The sequence below is a fragment of the Zingiber officinale genome, chromosome 5A (assembly GCF_018446385.1).
Source record: "Zingiber officinale cultivar Zhangliang chromosome 5A, Zo_v1.1, whole genome shotgun sequence".
NCBI classification, from domain to species: domain Eukaryota; kingdom Viridiplantae; phylum Streptophyta; class Magnoliopsida; order Zingiberales; family Zingiberaceae; genus Zingiber; species Zingiber officinale.
Genome location: NC_055994.1, coordinates 47,351,991 through 47,369,593, shown reverse-complemented (window position 1 = coordinate 47,369,593; position 17,603 = coordinate 47,351,991). Strand labels below are relative to the sequence as shown.

Here is a 17,603-nt window from a genome sequence, read left to right as displayed (position 1 = left end):
CTAGAGACATTTACTTAACTTGACTAATCAACTAAATACTACTATCTTCTAGTAGTTAGTTAGTAACTAAAGGCTAGACAAGTTAGAATGATTTTTAGATGAATATTTTAAAATACATACCAGGTCCAGGGGGAGGTAATTTCGAACCTACTTTTAAACCTTTTGTTTAGTTTTTTTTTATACAGTGAAAAATGTTTTAAATCATCTTATTAATTTGCTAGAACAAATTAATAGTTGAAAAGTTTGAAAAATTAATAGTTAAAGTATTTTGCAAATTATGTTTGAGAAAATCTCTAAGTTCTTAGCATTTCAACAATATTTCTAAAAATTCTTGGCATTTTGAAAATATTCTTAGCATTTCAAAATTATTCTTAAGCATTTAAAAAATATTTCTAAAAATTATTAGCATTTCCAAAATATTCTTTGTATTTCAAAAATATTCTTAATTATTTTAAAAATATTTCTAAATTAAAAAATTCTTAGCATTTCGAAAATATTTTTAAATTAAAATCTTATTGTTGAGAATAGCTTTCAAGCTTTTGTTATAATACTTAAAACTCCTTATTTTGTTTACCTAAACAAATGTTATTTTTGAGAAATTATACTTGCATCTTGAAAATTTAGTTTTGTAAAATTTAACTTTGAAAATATCTTGAAAGCTACTTTAAAAATTATTTTGCAAATAAAATTAATTCCACTAACTACTCCCTCCAATACACCTGGGAGTTTTATTTTTAACTTAACTAATTTCTCTGTATATTTTTTTATGAATGTCAAAGGGGGAGGGTCAGGGTTTAAGTTAGAGTTAAGTTAGAGAACCAAAGAAAATCAAAAGAACTTAACTCTAAAAATGATCAAGAGAACAACTAACTTAGACTTCTCTTAAATCATTTCTTCCAAATATGTTTCATTTTGTCATATATGTTTTGTATATCTTTTCCTAACTTTAACTCAGGTTGTCATTGTATCAGGAAGGGGGAGATTATTGGTGCAATTTGTACTAATCATCTAACTCAAGTTTTGATGAATGATAAGAGAGTTAGGTGTTTTTGTGATCTGATTACTCTACCAAGTATGCAGGATTTGATAGGTTTAAATGACCTAACACCAGGTTAAAATCCAACTAGGCCTGCGGGACTAGATAGTTAGTGTGAAGTCCAAATAGGTGAATGAGCCGACTTGAGATCTGGCAAATAGAACAGTTGGGTCCGCAGGACCTAATAGTCGATAGAAGTCCAGTTGGGTCTGCAGACCTAACAACTAGCATGAAGACCAAGTGGGTCAAGAGGCTAGTCAACTGACTGCAAGTTGGTAAGTAAAAGTAAGTCACCGGAGGAGAGTAACTCGGTGAGGGCGCATCGCGGTTGAGGGATAATAGGTGTCGGTCCAATTTAGGTTCATTTTGGATCACTAAACTGAGACCTCGACTAGATCTTGGTCTTAGGAGAGATAGAGTCTAATTACTACTCAGTAATATTGTGCTAACATTTATCTTGTAGGTTATTATTTGATTTATTGGACTAACATATTGTGTAGGGCAAGAAAAGCAAAGAAAAGCTTTAGGTGAATAGTACCCAAGGCGCCTTCAAGCACTAGAAGGCACCTTGGCATTGTTCATAGAAGGCGCCTTCAGTACATGGAAGGTGCCTTCCGAAAGATAAGAATCATACTTCATCTTGGATGAGGGCAAGGTTGTTCAGGGTCAAATTTGTCGGGTTGGAGGCATCTTCAAGGCCTTTGAAGGCATCTTCCATAGCCCTTATAAGGGCTTCTCGACCTAACCTTTAACAACAACTTCTATAGAAGCTTCTATCCATCTATTTGAGGTTTTAACTAAATGTCACACCTCGGGGGAGTCCCTGCTAGAGGAAATTTCAACAGCATCTCCCCTGTACGAGTGACAATGTGAAACTTGACTACATAGCCCTCAGGGCCCCTCACAATCCTCGGCCAACACCATCGAAACATATACAATAATATAAACAATCAATCCACGCAGTTTATAAAAAATCAGCCTTCGGCTGACTACACAACACATCATAACACGCAGTTTATAATACAACCTACTCCACTACTCGAGGAAAACTCAACCCACAATGGAAAACCATCGCAATGGAAAATAAGGGTAGTAGACTAAAACTCAATATAAAATCCATGAGTGCAATATCTACACATCACAAGTATGTAGATCACAAACAAGGAAACAAAGTCTGAAAGTAGAAAACCATATCTACACGAGGTGGGGGACTAACGATTGAAACCTCCTGACAGCCTCAACCTGAAATAGAAATAAAGCAATGGGGTGAGTTCAACAACTCAGTGGGTATCAAGCTGACATGCATAGAAAGATATATCTAACAGAAATAATCATGGAGTATAGTCTCCTGATCAAAAATAGGAAATGCAAAAAATTGAACAAGCAAAGTAGCTATACTCACCAGGACCTCCTATCCAGATATAAGGGTCGTCAGACCAAACACAACATGTATCCTATATGCATGTCAATCATATGCAACCACAAAAATACAACATCCAAAATGCAACAATCACAAGCAATAAATGCAATTTATGCATATGATGCAAATGTTTTGGTCACCCCTGACGTCAGTCAGCCACCTCACACACAATGGCAAGGTCGAGTGGGTAGGGCTATGACAACTGTGCACTCTGCCATCATTACTCTTGAGTGACCGAGTGAGCAGGATACTGTCGGAGTACACCTATCCTCCTACCCCAAACAGAGTGGGAGAGCCAAAGCTCTCATTTCCCTGTGTCATAGTCAAGAGGGATCCTTGCCCCGCTACCCATGCTGCAGTCAACACTACTCATGAGTGGACCAGCGGAGCATGACAAAGCAAAACTACCACACACCCTGCCTGATAAACCACTAACCCATGAGTAGTTGTGTGTGCAGATCATGTAACTAGCGATGTGTTCAACAACAATGGAGTCGACAATCGCTTTGTATGCAATCATGCAAAATAGTACATGACACTAAGCATGTAATCCTAAAAATACCAACCTCCTCATAATGTTTACCAAAAGAAAAACCAAGTCCATATCAATGATCTAGGTACACATGCCAAGTAGTAAACTTGGTACACATGTCAAGTAAATCTAGTAGCTAGACCTATATCTGGTAATGCATTATATATCACTACATAAGTACATAATGCAAGAATCAAGAGGACATAAGCATAAATGCATAACAGATAACAATATGGTAAACTATGGTATCAAGTAGTGACATACCAAGCAGATATAAGCATAACTATTACGACTAGTTATAACTCACTAAGCATATCAGAATGATAATATCAAAAAGATAAGTCAAAGGTACCCGCCTAAAAATGGAGATCGTATCCGATATAGATCTCATGTCGAGACTCTCGTCTCGAATCAAAGTCCTATAATCAATGTGCATATAATTAATTCAATAGCTAAATCCAAATTTCCTATTAACTAGGAAATCCTATCATTGATCTCGGTTAATTAAATAAATCGGATCTAACCTGAAGCTTAGATTAGATCCAACATTTTAACCTCAATTGTCAAGACAACCACTTGGATCAATCTTAGCTAATCTTTCCTAGCTTCACTTACAGGTGTACGCTCAAGCAAGGGATAAATTCTCTACACCTTACCTCAAAACAAAGTCATCCCTGATGACTCACGGCCAAGATGAGCAGCTACCAGAAATTGCTTGCCGGAGAAGGTTGCTGCAAGAGACATGTGGCTGACTTCTCCCAAAAGCCACTGCCAGATCTTATCGCTAGCAGTTTCCTCCCCAAGGAAAACTAGGGCAAGCTACGATCGAAGTTGGCAAGGAAGAAGTTGACGATACTATGAAGCCACTGCCAGAAAGCAAATACCCAATTAACACACATCCTATCCTAAATTCTAAAATCCAGACCTTTACAAAACCTAGAACCCATAGTTAACGAACTTACCCAAATCGGTAGTTCCTCTCCGATGGAGACTGGACCTAGCGGCTGTTGAGAACAATGATGAAAGGATCGAAGGTGGCCGCTCAATATTGGTCAATGGAGGAAGAGGTAGCCATTTGGGACGCCGATACAACCTAAATCTAGCGCTGGAACCTGAGATATCGGTGGAACTAGAACTCATATCTCCCTTTCCTGACCGAAGATGAGCTTGTGCGAAGTGGCGATTTGGAGATTGGGTGGTGCTAAGGTGGCTGGCGACCAGTGTCGGTTCACGGCGGTCATCTTCAGGCTGCGACGACCGATCTTGTGTTCGTGGTGGTCGACGGCAGCGCAAGATCAGGGAAGAGGAAGGGCTCGGGTGGAAGCTAGGGCAGAGGGAAAGAAGGGGAAAACGCGATGCAAAGGAGGAGAAGAGCTTGGCCAGTGATTTTGTTCGCGAGGGAGGTGAGGCGTCACGCAGCATCCATTGGGGAAAGAGGAAGAAAAGGCGATCGACGCTCCACGCCGCATGAGGGAGAGGCGACGTCGAGCGAGAGGGGAAGAATCGGGCAGAGATCAAAAAATAAAAATAAAAGATTATAAACTTAGGTATTTTAATTAAACCCTAGGTTCAATTCCTCAATCATCTCTCATTTTTGGGTATTCCAAATAGGCTTTCCCCAAGCCTATAAATTCATTCCCTTAACCTAGTCATACAAGCTCCGAAAAATTCCCAAAAAATTTCTAAAAAATCCTAAAAATTTCTAAAAATACCAATAAGATTATTTATCTATCAAAAGTTATTATTTAATTATTATTTGGGTACCTTATTTTACATTCTCCCCTGCTAATAAAAAATTTGGCCCCCAAATTTTATTACTTTCCAACAACATGTACTAGCAATAGATAAATAGTATAATGCTAAATGGAAAGCTAACCCACATACCTCAAGTAAAAAGATGGGGGTATCGAGCTTGGATCGTATCCTTGAGGTCCCAAGTGGCCTCCTCATTAGAATGATACTACCATCCGATTTTAACTAGCTGAATGGTCTTGTTCCGCAGCTGATGCTCCTTGTGGTCCAGAATCCGTATCGGAACCTCCTCGTGGGTAACGTCAGGCTGAATTGGAACTGATATATCTGACAGAACATGCGCTCGGTCGGATACGTATCTCCTTAGCATGGACACATGAAATACATCGTGAATGCCTACCAGAGCCGGAGGTAGTGTCAGACGATAAGCTACCGCTCGAATCCTCTCCAAGATCTAAAAAGGTCCAATGTATCGTAGAGCTAGTTTACCTCGGAGACTAAATCTCTTCACCCCTTTTGTAGGTGAGACTCTTAAAAATACATGGTCGCCTATAGAGAACTCCAGGGGTTTCTGTCTTCGATCTGCATAACTCTTCTGGTAGCTGGGCCTCCCCAACCTCCTCCCAAAGGGTGGGTGTCCGACATGGCCTACCATGCAACACTTCAAACAGTGCCATCTATATAGCCGAATGATAGTTGTTGTTGTAGGCAAACTCTACTAACGGCAAGTGGTCCTCCCAGCTGCCTCTGAAATCCATAACGCAAGACCTCAAGAAGTCCTACAATGTCTGGATGGTCCGCTCTGACTGTCCATCTGTCTGCGGATGGAATGTTGTACTGAAATGGAGTTGTGTACCCAAGGCCTGCTGTAGACTCTGCCAGAACCGGGATGTGAACCTGGTCTATATCCGATATAATTCTCAAGGGAACACCATGCAACCTGATGATCTCCTGACAATACAGCTCTGCCAATCGATCCAACAAATTGGTCTTCTGAATCTCTAAGAAGTATGTAGATTTGGTTAATCGGTCAATGACTACCCAAATCACGTCATGACCTCGTCATGTCCTAGGCAATCCCACCATGAAATTCATGGTGATGTGCTCCCATTTCCACTCTGGAATGGGAATCCTCTGAAGTAAATCGGCAAGTCTCTCGTGCTCAGCCTTCACTTGCTGACAGACTAGACATCTAGCTACAAACTCTGCGATGTCTTTCTTCATGACGTTCCAACAATCGGAATGCCTCAAATCTCGATACATGTAGGTTCCACCAGGGTGGAAACAAAATGGGAGCAATAAGCCTCCTGAAGAAATTCCTCCATAACTGGGTGAGATTAAGGTATGCATAATCTACCTCGGAAATAAATAACACCCTCATCATCTCGGCTGAACTTCGTCTGCTACCCGAAAGCTATCTGGTTGCCAATGAACTGTAAGCGCTGATCATCGGCCTGGGCCTCTCAAATCCTCGTCCTGATCGACGACTGAGCAACCATGGTAACCAGATACCCTGCTCTGTCTACCCTTGCTCTTCAAGGCTCAACTCGGAGAAACCCTGAATCAAGTTCGTGACCAAAACTTGGTGGAAAGCTAAAGTCCCTCTGGACTTCCGGCTAAGTGTATCGGCAACCACATCAGCTTTCCCTGGGAGGTAGTTAATAGTACAATCATAATCCTTCAGGAACTCCATCCATCTCTTTTGTCGGAGATTGAGTTCCTTCTGAGTGAAAAGATATTTGAGACTCTTATGATTAGTGAGCATCTCAAATATAATACCATACAGATGATGCCGCAAAATCTTCAAAGTAAAGATAATAGCGGCTAGCTCCAAATGATGTACTGGGTAGTTCTTCTTATGATCCTTCAACTGACGAGAAGCATAGGAGACTACCCTGCTGTGCTGCATCAAAATAGCACCCAAACCTTGTAGAGAAGCGTCGGTGTAGAGCACGAATCCGTCCTCTCCAGAAGGCAAAATCAGAACTGGTGTCGACACTAATCTCCGCTTCAACTCCTGAAAGCTGGTCTCGCAGGCTTCTGACCATGTGAACTTCGCACCTTTTCTGGTCAGGCGTGTCAATGGCAAAGCAATGTGAGAGAAACCCTCAACAAACCATCTATAATATCCGGCCAATCCCAAGAAACTATGGATCTCCTGAATCGATTTCAGTTACTCCCAGCTGGTGACAGCCTCGATCTTCTGAGGGTCTATGGAAATCCCTCGGCTAGAAACCATGTGTCCCATAAAATTGACTGAGGATAGCCAAAAAGCACACTTGCTGAACTTCGCATAAAGACGATGTTGTCGAAGAGTCTCTAAGACTATGCGAAGATGTTGTGTGTGTTCCTCCTCAGAACGTGAGTAGATCAAAACGTCGTCGATGAAAACAATAACGAACTAATCTAGATACTCCAGAAAGACACGGTTCATCAAATCCATAAATACCGCTAGAGCATTGGTAAACCTAAATGGCATTACTAAAAACTCAGAATGTCCATATCTAGTGCGGAATGTTGTCTTCTAAATATCAGAATCTTTGACTCTCAACTGATGATATCCAGACCACAGATCAATCTTAGAATACATTGATGTACCTCTGAGTTGATCAAACAAATCCTCGATCCGTGGTAAGGGGTACTTATTTTTTACGGTGACTATATTTAGCTATCTATAATCAATGTACAACCTCATAGTACCATCCTTTTTCTTGATGAGCAATACCGGAGAACCCTATGGAGATACACTAGGATGAATAAATCCCCTATCCAATAACTCCTAGAGTTGGACCTTTAGCTCGTCCAACTCTTTCGGTGTCATACGATAAGGAGATTTCGATGCCGGCACGATCCCCGGAATCAGCTCAATAACAAACTCCACTTGCCTTCGAGGAGGCATGCCTGGTAGCTCATCTAGAAATACATCCAGATACTCTTGACCATGGGAACGTCTGAGAGTTGAGAACTACTGTTGTTGTCAGCGTTAATCAACGATAATAGAAATCTCTGACAGCCATGTAACAATAGCTTCTGTACCTGAATCGTAGAAATGGTTGATATACCATCATCCCTGATGCCAGTGAAATCCCACGAGGGTTGGTTTGGAGGTAGAAATGTGACTACCCTCGTCTGGCAATCAATCGTGGCATGATATGCAGACATCCAATCCATGCCAAGGATAATGTCGAACTCGACCATTTCCAGTACTAGTAAATCTATAATGAGTATATGGTTTCCGAAGTCCAATGGACATCCTCTAACCTCCTAAGTGACATCCAATACATCATCAGATGGCAGGGTGATGGTCAGTCACCGCGGTCTAAGGATAGGTAGTCTACCAATCTCCCTCATAAATGCACGAGAAATAAACGAATGTGAACTACCAGTATCAATAAGCATATCAGCGGTAAATGCATAAAGTAAAATCATATCGCAGAAATGGATCCGTTGGCCCGCTGTGCATCCTCTCTGGTAACCATGTGAATTCATCCAGTCTCTGGAGGTGGTAGCATTGCCAAAGGCTGCAGCGTCTGAGCCTGAGCCTACCACTGAGGCAGTGCCGAATACTGAGCCAGAGATGGATAGGAGGGTTGCAACTTATACTGAACCTATGGCTGGGGCTGCGGCTGGTACTACACTAGGGGCTGAGGCTGCGACTGATACTGAACTAGTAGCTGGGGCTGCAGCTGATACTGCACTAGTGGCTGAGGCTGTGACTGATACTGCCCCTGCGTCAGATATTGAGGTCCCGAGACAGAGCTCTAGGATACCATAAGGGCACTGGAGTGATCCTGTTCGTGCATGCCATATGCAGCTATTGCAGGGGCTGTCCTCTGTTGGTGATGTGAAGATTGGCTTTTCTGCCTTCCTCGCTGAGTCTGAATGATCTATCCTCCCTGAACAGAACCCCCAGAAGCCACATGCTGAGCCTTCAGTGAAAAATCTTGGCTCATGTGCCCAGGCAGTTTGCAATAATAGCAAACTGACTGTCCCAGGGAGCAGACTAATGTGATGTGATCTCTGGACCCACATGGGTTGAGTGAATATCACTGGCGGGCTTTTTCTAGTTCTACGAAGAAGATCGAGAACGTCCTGATGAAGCCCGCCCTGACTTCTTAGACTGGCCAGATACCCCAGAAGTACCCTGACCTGCCTGACTGCGACCACTCTGCTATGGTCCGGTAGCCTGTGGCTGCTCGATCTGTCCTGAAGCCTGATCTGTCTACTTCCTTTTCTTGTTCGGATATGCTCTCTGCTGAGCCAACTTAATCATATGTGCTCTATACAATGCCTCTATGTAAGACGAATTACCAAAACCTATAATATTTACTTGCAGATGTCCATCTAGTCCTTGGACAAACTGAAGCACACATGATCTATCCTCAGCAACTAACTTTGGACAAAATCTAGCTAACTTATTAAATTTAGTATTATATTCTATCACTATATGGTTGTTCTGCCAAAGACTCAGAAAATCCTAACGGCGTGTCATCTGATATGACCGTAGAAAATATTGGCTCTCAAAAGCCACTCTAAATCTTCACAGGTAATGTGTTGCTCGCTTATGATCAAGTACTACGTGTCCCACCTGATATCGACCTTGTCTCATAAATGGAAAGCAGCCAGTTCTGCTTTCTCCCACTCGAAGCAAGCCATATAAAAAAAAGTGCACTCCATAGTCTCTATCCAAGACTGAGCCACACTCGGATCGGTCTCTCCGCAGAATAGCGTGAATCGGTTTTTCACTGACTCTGCCAAAGCTGGGATCCGATCTTGTACCACAATTATGTTAGTAGGGTGAGTAGAGATCGCCGCGGGAACTGGTGGAACTACTGGAGCTGGTACTACAAGTGGTACCGCTGGATAGGCCGGGGAAGGTACCCCTGGTGCTGTTGCATAAGCCGGGGTAGGTACCATTGGTTGCACTACATGCAAAACATAGGTAGGAGAGGCTGGTACTGTTGGTGCGGGTGTCGGGTCCATAGTAGTAGGCACAGGTGGTGGAGGTGCCGGGTATGCAGCAGCAGGCACTGCTAGTGGAGGGGCCAAATATGTCGCAAGTGTTACCGCTTGTAGTACCATGAATACTGTAGGGGTGGTTCCGATGTTTATGGTCGGGATAAGTACCTCTGGAGAAGGAACCTTCGGAAAATGAGAGCCCGATGTGCCCACAGTACCATGAGGAGTCTATCCCTACCCGACAGGCTCGATCCCAGATGACATCTCTGGCAACTCCATCGCCAGGGATTCCAACGCCCTCTTACGTGGCCGTCCTGTGCCATGTCTCGGCGCGGGAACACGTGTAGTGTAATGACCGCCCTTCTTCAGCTCTAACCTAAGGCACGGACGTTACTCTTTTATACCTTCTAAAGACTTCGTTATATGCACACTACTCAAACCAAAAATCTATTTTAAATTTGTTTCGACTGTTAAGTCATGTTTTGGAGCCAAGCAGAGCTGAGATAAAGTATAGAGCTGCTAGAAGGTCTAGGCCGTGTGGTCCTGACTAACCGTGTAGCCTTACTTGAGAGGGAGCTAGTCGGGGTCGTGTGGTGATGACTGGCTGTGTACCATACCAAACCCGAGTCTGGGCACGGTCATGTGTGGCACACGGCCGTGTAAAGCCTTCCTTATTGGAGCATGGCACGACCGTGTGACTCCACACAGCCGGGTCACCATGACAGAGAGGGAGAGGGGCACGGCCGTGTGGCTCACACAGCCGTGTCACCTCGGCTGAGACAAAGGGGGGCACGACCGTGTGAATCCACCCGGCCATATCATCTTGCTCAAGAAGAAGAGGTGCACGACCGTGTGAGCCACACGGCCATGCCACTCTGGCCGACAGGAAGCGGTGCACGACCATGTGAAACCACACGGCCGTGTCGCCTTGGCCAAGAAAAAAAGGTGCGCGCACGATCATGTGGGTCACATGGCCGTGCCACCTTGGCCGTAAGGGAGAGGGTTAGGGCCGTGTGACTCCACACGGCCGTGTCACGGCCATGCAGGGGTCAGACATGACTACACAAAAGTAGTCCTTCTCCCCTTTATACTCCTCCTTGGCTTACCATTCTATCTCATTATTTTAGGGGGAGTCTTTGACACGCTATTTACTACCAAACTATAAATTCATCATACATGACTTTTACTAATGTTCAGGTAAATATGAGATAATAAAATACATTATCACAAATCCCACGATTTTCTTCCACTGTTTCGGCACAACACACACACCCAAACACCGCTCCTGCTACCTCCTCTTACTCGAGCTTTCCTTTAACTTTATCTGCAGTATAAGGAATGTAATTCTGTAAGTGAATGCTTGGTAAGTACCATCTACTCATAAAACAATGCATTAAAAAAGGAAAACATGCTTTGCAAAACTGCTTGAAGGAACACAAAACATGCACTCAATAATTACTCATGTTAAAACCCATATTTGGAAATATGTACATGGCATGTATTTTTAAATAGACCCATCATGCAAACATCAACATTTTTAAGTAGGATTATCATGAGACGTCAACATAAAACCATGCTTGTATTGAAAACAAGTAATGAAAACCATAAACCTTGCCATACAATAGAGTTCATCAAACCTGCACCTTATAGTCTCTAATTCCCAAACTTAAGAATGCTTTCACTAAAATAAACAATGAACTTGGGAAAACTTCATATAACGTACTAGTGAAAATAATAATCAACTTGCTTTGGGCCCGCCCGACATTATATCACTTTACGTGCATCCTTAAAAAGATCCGAGGTAGCTAATCCCGAACCTATTAAGGTACTACTAGGCGATCTAGGGGCCTAGTGGCGATCTAGGAGCCCACCCATGGACCATATGTCCAGTACATGCCATCTTAAAATAAAATACTTTCTTTTTAATACTTCTTTCTTGTACTTGCACTAACTTGTCATTTCAACAAACACCTTGTGTGCACTTAATCCCTCACACTTATAGGGAAGCACCTTGGAGTACATGATTATGCTTCTTAGTCCCAAAACTTAATGGGAAGCAAATCAAATATTGTAAACGTGCTCTTAATCCCAAACTTTAGAGGGCATCTTACAATCATAACATCTATCTCCTTTAACATACATAAAACATATCATGGCATGAATATTCTTTTAACTTACATAGATACATACTACAACATGCATCGACGAAGCAACTTATACCGCAGGTGAGAAGTACTTACATCCTTTCGCTAAATCTTACTAGTAAAGATGTAGGGAAGACAATCTTCTCTTGCCCTCCCTAATTTCCAAGACACCTTCCTGCACGTTCTACTTCCTTGGGAGAGCCCCTCCCCTTAGATTCTTCTCTTGAAAAGCTTAAAGACTTGAAGCCCTAGGTTTCTTGGCCGAAACTTGAAAGGAGGAAGGAGAGATTTCGGCTAGAGAGGAGAAGAGGAAGATGAAAAGCTAGGTCTTCATCTCTTCTTTTCCCTTTTATACTAGGTCGAAGTTGAAGCATCTTTTCACACAAAATCTACTTATAATCAACTGTTTCCTATTCCCAATGTGATGCTTTACCACCACCCTAATGGCAACTTCAACTAATCTTAAGTAAGAGGTCTAGGGTTCAATCCTAGCCCAGGCCATTTATGATTATATTTTTATTTCTTTTTCTCTTCTTCTACTTCTTTTTACTTTATTTAAATAGAGGAAATTTATGGGTGTTACAATCCCTCATACCTTATAAAAAGTTCATCCTCGAACTTAGAACAATTGTGGATACTTCTGTCTCATATCATCCTCGCGTTCCCATGTTACCTCTTCATACTGTTGACTTTGCCACAACACTTTTACTAACGGTATCTCTTTGTTCCTCAGTTTCTTAACTTCTTGATCTATTATCTGAATAGGTCGACTTTTATAACTGAGATCCTCTTGAACTTATACCATCTGTGGCTCAATCACTTGGTTTACATCGGAAACATGCTTCTTCAGCATTGAGACATGAAATACTTTATAAATAGTCGGCATTTCCTGAAGTAGTTCCAGTACATAAGCTACCGTGCCAACTCTTCTAGTGATCAGGTATGGCTCCACATATCGTGGACTCAACTTTCCTTTCTTCCCAAACCGCATTACTCCTTTCATAAGAGCTACTTTGAGGAATACTGAATCCCCAACCTTAAATTCCAGCAGTCTACGGGGCACATTCGCATAGCTTTCCTACCAGCTCTGAGCAGTTTCTATTCTCTGGCGAATGTTCTGAATAGCTTTGGTGGTGTCTTCGATGAGGTCTATCTGGAGTCTCATTTCTTTCTTTTCACCACCTTCATATCAACAAATAGGAGATCTACATTTCCTCCCATATAGAGCCTCATAGGGTGTCATTCCGATAGTAGCTTGATAGCTATTATTGTATGCGAATTCTGCTAAGTATAGGTATCGACACCAGCTCCCCTTGAAATCTAAGGCATAAGCCCGTAGCATATCCTCTAAAATTTGGTTCACCCGTTTTGTTTGCCCGTCAGTTTGAGGATGAAATGCAATGTTGAATCGTAACTTAGTGACAAGAGCTCTCTGAACACACTCCCAGAAGTGTGAAGTAAAACGACCATCTCTATCAGAAATTATGGTTTTGGGAACTCCATGCAATCTAATGACCTCTTTCACATACAATTGTGCTAACTGCTCAATAGAGTAGGATGTTCTGATTATTAGGAAATGAGCAGACTTGGTCAATTTATCTACTATTACCAAGATAGCATCATAAACGTCCTTAGCTCTGGGTAATCCTACTATAAAATCCATAGATATATCCTCCCACTTCTACTCTGGGATCTGGATAGGCTGTAGAACTCCGCCTGGTCTCTGATATTCTGTTTTAACCCGTTGATACGTCAGATAGGTACTGATGTATCTAGCAACATCTCTCTTCATTCCAGACCACCAGAAGCATTCCTTTAAATCTTGGTACATCTTGGTGGAACCAGGATGCATTGCATAGGGTGTTCTATGGGCTTCATCTAGAATTTTCTTTAGCAGTTCTTCTTGATTAGGGACACAAAGACGATTACCATAATATAGCATCCCACGGTCTGATATTTGAAACTCCCCATTTTCTCCTTCTTGTATTCCCTGCTTGATCTTTTGAATATTAGGATCTTCATCCTGCCCTTTCTGTATATCGTCAAGTAAGGTTGATACTAGTGTCAAAGTGGAGAGCTGCCCAGTAATAATTTCTAGCCCAAAACTCACTACTTCCTTCCGTAGGGGTTGGGACATGGCAGATAAGGACAATAAAGTTGCGCAAGATTTTCTACTTAGCGCATCTGCCACCTTGTTCGCCTTCCCTGGATAGTAGAGGATTTCACAATCATAGTCTTTGACTAACTCAAGTCATCTCTGTTGTCTCATGTTTAGGTCTTTCTGAGTGAAGAAATACTTCAAACTCTGGTGATCTGTGTAAATCTTGCACCGAGTTCCATATAAGTAGTACCTCCAGACTTTGAGAGCGAAAACTACTGCTACTAACTCGAGGTCATGAGTGGGATAGTTCTTCTCATAATCTTTGAGTTGTCTCGCGACGTAGGCAATGACTCTGCCATTCTGCATCAGTACAGCTCTAAGTCCCAATTTAGAAGCATCGCTATACATATCGAAGCTCTCGCCATTTTCTAGAAGAGTCAGGATTGGAGCACTGGTCAGTCTCCTTTTTATTTCAATGAAACTCTTTTCACAATCCTTTGTCCACTCAAATTTTCTATTCTTTCTGGTAAGTCCTGTCAATGGAGAGGCAATCCTTGAGAAGTTCTCAACAAATTTCCTATAATAGCCTGCTAATCCAAGGAAACTTCTGATTTCACTGACATTCTTGCGTCTATTCTAGTTACTCACAGCTTCTATTTTTATCGAGTCTACCATAACCCCATCCTTGGAAATAATGTGACCTAGGAAGGACACTTGATCGAGCCAAAACACGCACTTGGAGAACTTCGCGTACAACTGTCTCTGCTGAAGAATCTGTAATACTGTCTTCAGATGTTCAGCATGTTCTTCTTGACTTTTGGAGTATATAAGAATATCGTCTATAAAGACGATTACAAACTTATCCAAATACGCTTTGAACACTCTATTTATCATATCCATAAACGTAGCTGGAGCGTTCGTCACTCCAAAAGGCATGACTACGAACAACTAGTGTCTATACCTTGTTCGGAATGTCGTCTTCGGTACATCATCTGCCCTCACTTTCACTTGATGATATCCGGACCGCAAGTCTATCTTGGAAAAGACTGTGGTTCCCTTTAACTGATCAAATAGATCATCAATCCTTGGCAAGGGATACCTGTTCTTGATTGTTACTTTGTTCAGCGCATGGTAGTCAACACACATTCGCATAGACCCATCCTTCTTCTTTACGAACAACACTGGAGCTCCCCATGGTGAGTGACTAGGGAGAATTAAGCCCTTGTCGTGTAGCTCCTGTAACTGTCCCTGAAGTTCTTTTAATTCTGCCGGAGCCATGTGGTAGGGTGCTTTTGAGATTGGATGGGTACCAGGGATGAGTTCAATCTCAAATTCAATTTCCCTATCTGGCGCTAAACCTGGCAACTCCTCGGGAAACACTTCTGGGTAGTCACACATGACTCTAACTTCCTCTAGCTCTTGATTTCTTTCTTGCTGGGTATTAACCACATGAGCTAGAAACCCAGCACATCCATCGGCTAACATCTTCTGAGCTTTCAGAGCTGATAAAAATTTCTAGGTTCTCTTCTTTGAATCTCCGATGAACTCAAACTTAGACTCTGCCTCAGGTTGGAATAGAACCCTTCACTTACTCGATGGAAGCACCATACTTGCTCAAGAAGTCCATCCCAAAAATAACATCATAATCAGACATGTTCAGCAAGATCAGATCGATGTGTAATTCTCTGTCTGAAATTTTGACTGGCACAGCTCGCAGCCAGTGCGTAGATGTCATTATCTCTCCCGAGGGTAGTGTCATCAAGAATTGTCCGCTTAGGACCTCAGGGGGTATAGCTATTCTTTCAGCAAATACTATGGAGACAAACGAATGGATTACCCCGGTATCAAATAGCACAGTTGCATATTGATTAAAAATACATATCTGACCTGTAACAACGGTGGAGGCGTTTTCTACCTCCTCTCTGGTAAGGGAGAAAACTCAGGCATTTGTAGAACTTGGTGGAGCTTCCAGTCTACCTTGGCTAATATGAGGACCCTCCAATGCGGCCTGCATCTAGTGTAGTTGTGCCTGCTTGCCTCCATATTGCATAGGTTGTATAGGAGGAAGGTTGATCTTGGTTGGGAAATTCTTGGCCATATGCCCCTCTTGACCACATGTATAACAGTCACTCATGCCCTTGCAACAGATTCTAGGATGCATCTTTCCGCAGGTGGAACATGTGGCATACTTAGGTTGCTTGTTTACGGATCCTCCCTTCTTATTACTCCACTATTTCCTCTTGGAGCTCCCTTTCCAGGTTGACCCATGACTTTGGGGTTTTTGTGTAACGCCCGAAAATTCTCAAAATTGCATCAGAAATATTCTATGATTTTTCTGGAATTTTTAGATATTTTTCCGAAATTTTTAGAATAGCGGAAGTAGCAAAAATAATTAGAACCGCAAAATAGCTTAGGCGGGAATCGAACCCGGGACCTCTCGGATCCGATAACTTTTAGTTAGCCTTAGTAACCAGATGAACCCAGCAGGGCCGTGCTGAAAGGAAAGGGAAACGATTTAATTTATATTAGAGTTGGGCCAAAGTACCCACTTAATATAAATAGGAAGTTTAAGTGGGGTTTGGTTTATTTTTGTTTGGTTCGGCAACTTCTCCTCCTCTCCAACCCTCACCGCCGACTCCCCTTCTCCTCTCCTTCTCTCGGCGCCAACCACAAGAACAACCTAGGGTTCCTTCCTTAAGGGCTCTAGGAGCACCTTCCGGCGACGACTCCGACACGAGGACGTTCCCCTCTGCGAGAAGAACACGTAGACGCGAGAGGATCGTCGAGAATATCGTCCCCACCGAAAAACTAGCGCACGAGGTAAGAAACCCCTCACCTGCAGTATAAGTAGCTTTCGTTTGATTGCATGCCTTTAGTTTAGCTATATGAAGATTTTTCGGCACCCAGGGTGTGTTTAAACCCTCCTCGCAGATTAGGGATCTAGTTGAGCACCTCTAGATGGGCCAGACACGTTGTTCTCCTTCAGTTGGAGGCTATGGACGTTGTCGGGTGCCTAGAGGTGGTCTCCCTATTAGAGGGGAGAGTTGGAGCACACCAAGTGTTCGACAAAATGATTAGTGTAGCTAAATACTACCTCAGATATTTATAACAGCTAAGTTAAATGCATTAGTAGCATTTAAATCAGTATATTAGTCTAGTTTCCGCTTACATGAGACTACGGTCCAATGGGTGGGCTCCCACAGTCGCCTCTAGGTTTAGATAACCTAGCTCTAGGTTCAGATAACCTAGAAACAACAAAATAGACAATTAGTAGCTTTATTCAGTATTTTATTTTCAGTGGCACTGTACTGGACCAGATGTCCATTGGGTTGGGCTCCCACAGTCGTCCCTAGGTTTAGATAACCTAGTAAACCCTACTAAATGCGGGACTTGCAAACCCGGGTCTAGCTAGGATGCGCGCACAGCAAGTACAGTTGCCGAACCCAAACAGCAGCATGATTACTATTTTCACTTATTATGATAATAGCTTTCAAATTCGTAACCTAGTTATGTGAATATAGTTTAAGCTCAGTTTTAGCTCAGTTTTAGTTTCAGTTCCAGTTTAGTTCTCCTAGTTGATACCATGAGATAGCTCCATGCTTAGATTTTATTATGCATGCCATGTTTCAGTATTTATGCCATGTGACTTCAGTATGCCA

General features: G+C 42.4%; 1 long non-coding RNA gene across 1 annotated transcript; it reads right to left on the bottom strand.

Moving 5' to 3' along the window:
• Positions 1-2,113: 2,113 nt before the first annotated feature.
• On the bottom strand, positions 2,114-4,515 carry LOC121980475. Its single transcript, XR_006111549.1, has 3 exons — positions 3,951-4,515; positions 3,645-3,854; positions 2,114-2,278 (listed from the first exon to the last, which is right to left on the bottom strand). It is a non-coding gene; the product is annotated as an uncharacterized LOC121980475 (long non-coding RNA).
• Between the last annotated feature and the right edge of the window lie 13,088 nt (positions 4,516-17,603).